Genomic DNA, 5596 nt, shown 5'->3' on the forward strand with positions numbered 1-5596 from the left:
ATCATTTTCTGTGTGACCAATAAAAAAATGACATTGATACTCCCAGTGCTCCAGATGCATTTGAAAGTACAAAATGCAAATTTCTAGGCTACTTCCTTGAATGAGAAGTTAATGCACTAAATAATTAAGTTTCCTTGTATATCTTCTTTCTCAACTAACAACCAAATACGTATTTACTGTTTAGCCTTTCCTGCTGGTATAGTGGCTAGCGCGTCTGTGTGTTTGGTGTACATGGTGCTGGGTTTGATTCTGATGGGAGAACACAAAAATTAGTTTCACCATTATTCACTTTCATTAGATATCCGTCTTCTTTACCTAAAGTGCATAACTGTGGGGCGTTAAGCTAGAAAAGGGTATTTATTTTGCAAATCCTAGTTAGCCCATCTCAGCAAGTTGTCATATAGTACGAGTTAGGTCGTATATACACTTCAAACAATTTCTGCGTTTGTAAATAGACGAAAATTCTCGTAATTTCATCTGTTTGCATGTTATATTACTATTTTTTTAATGAACCCTATTTTACCAATATATGTAGTTTGAAAATTCCATGATTACACAATATCAAAAATGTCATTTCTAAATGGTGGTGTAATCGTCAGCGCAAACTGAAGAGAAGAAATAGAGTATCGAAATAATCCTAAGATTGAAGATCAAGTAATTCATAAGAGAGAATTTGAAGCTGTATAGACAGTTTATAATTGCCCTCTCTGCTATTATGATCCTAATATTACTTCAGGCTTTTAGAAGGTCTCTGTGAATTCGTCATTTTTTGTAACGATTTTCTAAATAATTGAAAGCACAAAATACTAGGCACTATATTAATGTAGTCCTTAAGAAGTGCTATAATATGAGACAAAGTAATTAATATCCTGACCGCCTGCTGTTTGACATCTTAAGTGATATTCTGTAAACGTATGCAATAAATACAATCATCCCATAGATAATATGTATTGATCGTCAATTGCATAACGAATTCAAAAGATGTAAAAGTACAAGTTAGCTGATATATACATTTCAAACACTTTCTGCATTTTTAACAGACGAAAATTACTGTAATTTCATATGTTTGCTTGTTACATTACTATTATTTTTTTATTGGTTTATGGACCCTATTTTACAAAAAAAAAAAAAAAAAAAAAAAAAATGGATTGAAAATTCCATGAATAAACAATATAGACGTTTTGTGTAGAGCGTCCGTTGTATAATATTTAAAAGTACTACAAAGTACTCAGTAATAAATATTTATTCTCATAGATCCCCCATTGAATAACATAGGTACTAACCGATAAACTATTAAAATACACAGTGCTAAATATTATCTCAGAGATATTGTGTTCTTACCATCCGTTGCATATCATAGACCCTATTAGTTGATAGGCTGTGGAAGAACTCAGTGATAAATATTATCTCATAGACGTAATGATAAATATTATCTCATATTACCATCCGTTATAACATATTAATTAATAGCCTACGAAAATACTAAGATAAATATTATCTCATAGACATTATGTCGTGAAAGTCCGTTGTATAACATCTTAATTAGATAGGCTGAGGAAGAACTTAGCAATAAGAATTGTCTCACATATACTGTCTTTACCGCTCACTTTAGCCTCTATTATATTAACTCGTACGCTGTAGAAATTAGTCGTTACAGCTTGACCACTCGTTATAAGATAATTGATAGGTTATTATTAAAGTACGAAGATAAATGCACTGGCGTCTCTGGCATGTAAAATTTGGGGGGACATCAAAGAAAATGATTTAAATGGTACTACCTAGCCCAACCTGTTTATTAACTTCGATTCCATTTGTTACCTTTCTGCTTACCTTCACGGACCTCCTAAGGCATATCAAGAACTCGATTACAATCGTTTCACAGCCTGGATATTATATTACAAATAAATATATATAATTATTATTATTTATATGATATTCTGTCGTTAGTAAATAAATTAAATTAGAATAAAATATTGAATATTTTGTACTTCAAAATATTGGGGGACGAGTCCCCCTCGTCCTTCCGCCAGAGACGCCCGTGGATAAATGTAATCTCACAGACATTACGCCTTTACAGCGCGTTGTGTGACATTAAGGTGAAGAAATACGCAGTTTAAATATCTCACAACATTATATCTTGGCCAACTGTTCTATAATATCTCAGTTGATAGAATGTAAAACATAACAATTCATATACATAATGTCTTGATCTTCGTTATATGACATTTTACGTTCAGTGATAAATACCTAGGTAATATTACTCATAAACATTACTACTTTGTTTCATAGTACTTCGTAAGTACTACATCGCAAGACACCTTTAGTTTTGTTACTGCCTTTTTTATATTTTCAAAATTTTAATAAATGAGGGAAATTACTCCAGAGTGAGTTCTTAAAATATCTTAGAATGGAAAAATTTTTACATGAGAAACCGGAAGCTGTGAAGTTGTCCTGTAATCCAGCTTTCATGGATGTGGAATTGTGTAGTGGGGAACGACCTATACTTTGAGGATTGATCTTGCACGGTGGACTGTGCATCCGTCAAATACACCGGATTCAAGCTCCGGTCGTAGTTCAGAGTTCACATTAATAAAGGGTCATATAAAAAGTCTCCTAGGTGTTTTGGTACATTTTTGAACAAAAAATTTCGTTATTGAAAATCAATTTTAATCAAGTACATATTGACCATTATTATCTATGACCTTTTGCCATTTTTCGGATGGCTTCATAATTCCATCGGTGTAGAACTTCTGTAGTTTATCGTCGAAAAACTTGGCCAAGTGATCTTCAGCGGCGCTTCGGTCGGCCATTTTTTACCATTAAGAGAGTTTTGCAGAGATCAAAACAAATGGTAGTCAGACGGTGCAAGGTTCGGGCTATACGGTGGATACATCAAACTTCCCAACCAAGTTCCGACAATTTGTTCCGAGTCATCAAAAATGTGTGTGGCCGCGCATTGTCATGATGGAACACAATTCCCTTTCTGTTGGCCAATTCTGGTCGCTTTATGTTGAGTGTTTGATGAGATTGGAAGGGAATTGTACATTATGAGCTTCTGCAACCTGACGAAACCATCAATTCAGTCGTGTACTGTGAATAACTCGAATGTTTGAACGAAGCAATACAGAAAAAAAAATACCAAAATTGGCCAACAGAAAGGGAACTGTGTTCCATCATGACAATGCGCGGCCACACACAACTTGATTGGGAAGTTCTGATGCATCCGCCGTATAGTCTGGATCTTGTACCGTCTAACTACCATTTGTTTCGGTCTTGCAAAACTCTCTTGATTGTAAAAAAAAATGGCCAACCGAAGCGCCACTGAAAATCACTTGGCCAAGTTTTTCGACGATAAACCAAAGAAGTTCTGCACTGATGGAATTATGAAGCTAGCTGGAAAATGGCAAAAGGTCATAGATAATAATGGTCAATATGTACTTGATTAAAATTGATTTTCAATAAAGAAATTTTTTGTTAAAAAATGTACCAAAAAGCCGCGGAGACTTTTTGTATGACCCTATAGAATATTCCTCCCTTCATAAACTTGATGTTGCAGAACAAAACTCAAAGTCAAAGTAGAATTTGAACTACTGTATAGCTATTTACAGTTCCAAAAAATCATACATCTTCTTTATTATGCTCCTTCTATGTTTTTATTAAGAAAAAATCTCCTACTTTCACCTAAGAGGGACATGTCTCCTTGAATATTGTTTTTAACTTGTCATCATAAGATTTTCTTTATTTTCTTTCTTTCATATTTTTTTAAATATAATTTATCGTGTATTTTACATTGGAGAGGGAGAAGGAATCATTGTATGTAGTTGATGTTCACGAAGAATTAGGTAATTGCTGTAAAAATTCTATTTCCTTCCTTTTCCCAGTGGAAAGATATCATCATCGGTCACGTACCACAGAACAAACATTTTTCAGAGACGTTTACTCGTTATGCGAAGAAGATACAAAGGAAAAAAAATAACGGAAGAAGAGAGAAAAAAAGAGTTTCATAATCCTTGTCATCTTGTTGTGTACCACAGGGAGAGGAAGGATAAAGACTAAATAGAGAAAGGCATATATAGTAAGTATAGGCTACCCAACGTTTGCTATACACTGCACAGGATACGGAAATTGTGTAAATCCTATATTTTTGTATGGCATTGGAATCCTATAAGAAACTCGGTATTTCTATCGATTATTTCTGTAGATTAAAATTATGTATGATTAATGGAATGAGGAAGTAAATTCAATTACCTTTCACTATGTACACAAATACACATTTTCATTTCCAGTTATTATTTTGTATGTGACTACAGGACGAAGTAAAACTTTTAATTAGTTTATTTGTAGTTTGACGTTCCTTTCAATGTCATGACTATATGAGACCTTTTTTTACAGTTTAACTTTAGGTCTGAACCACATGTAACCTACTTCCTCCGAGTGTGGAACCTGGGTCTCTTGCGTTATAGGCGAAATTCCTAATCATTTAGTCACATTAAGTCTCTATAGATTGTATTGTAGTGAATGAAAAATGCTATTTGACGGAATTAGATATTACCGTTTCTTAATGTGAAGATGGAATCTACTGTGTATATGTTCTTTCTCACTGCAACATTTTTGAGCCATTGGATATTAAGGTGACATATTAATATAAGAGTAAGGGTAATTATAATCCTAGGTATGTTTTCAAAAGCCGAAGTTGAGCGGGAAATTTTATTCTGCTAAACTAGGCCACCGACTGTCCTGATAGGCATGTAAAACTGGTTGAAAACAATCAAACTGTTGTTGCTGAAGATGTAAAACCAAATCGCACTTAATCTTATTTTTTAGAAATTATGCAGCACAAACAAACTTACTGTGTAAATGATTATATTAATTAAGGCGTCATTTTCCTTTATTGACTTCCATTCGAGAAGTGTTTTGTTGATTATTGTTTCTCGGTTATTTTTTTCCCTCTCAAAACCTGACCATTGATGATGATAATAATGGCTATGCAAAAGTGGTTGAAATCGTACGAATCGTTTAACATAAGACGTCGGAAAACCGAAATAGGACATTTAAAAAAATGAGTGCACTGCTCGCTAATGTCTGCTTCACTCCAGCTGATAATACGTTCGGTATTCATTCATTTACTTTATTTTAAGAAATTCCATCCCAAAGAGAAAGAAGGAAATTTAATTAGTATAACATGTTTTTTAGGATCATAACGAAATGTGGTATATGTATGAATTTCGTATACCAACATTTCGTTCTCTTGCACGAATTTTGTTAATTCAAGTCCGACAATTGAGAAAGTGTACTGTTATGACAATTTTCTAGCAATTAGTCACGAAGTCACAACGTTACCACACACATATGATTCACCTGCATGAACTTAGTAAACTTTGCTTCGAACAAAAGAGTGAGAAATAGGAATGAATTCAATAAGAGCGTTCGGAAAGGGGCTTTGAATATTTTGCTTGAGGGTTTATAGACTTTTCTGAATCTTTCCGTCATTGAATCTATTACTAGGCAAACAGAGAACACTTCACTTAATTGAGCAATAAATACTAGCGTTATATCAATTTCTACAGTTTCTACAAGTTCTTGTTTTCATGGTATG

The sequence above is a fragment of the Thermobia domestica genome, chromosome 13 (genome assembly GCF_964235325.1).
Source record: "Thermobia domestica chromosome 13, izTheDome1.hap1.1, whole genome shotgun sequence".
Taxonomy (NCBI): domain Eukaryota; kingdom Metazoa; phylum Arthropoda; class Insecta; order Zygentoma; family Lepismatidae; genus Thermobia; species Thermobia domestica.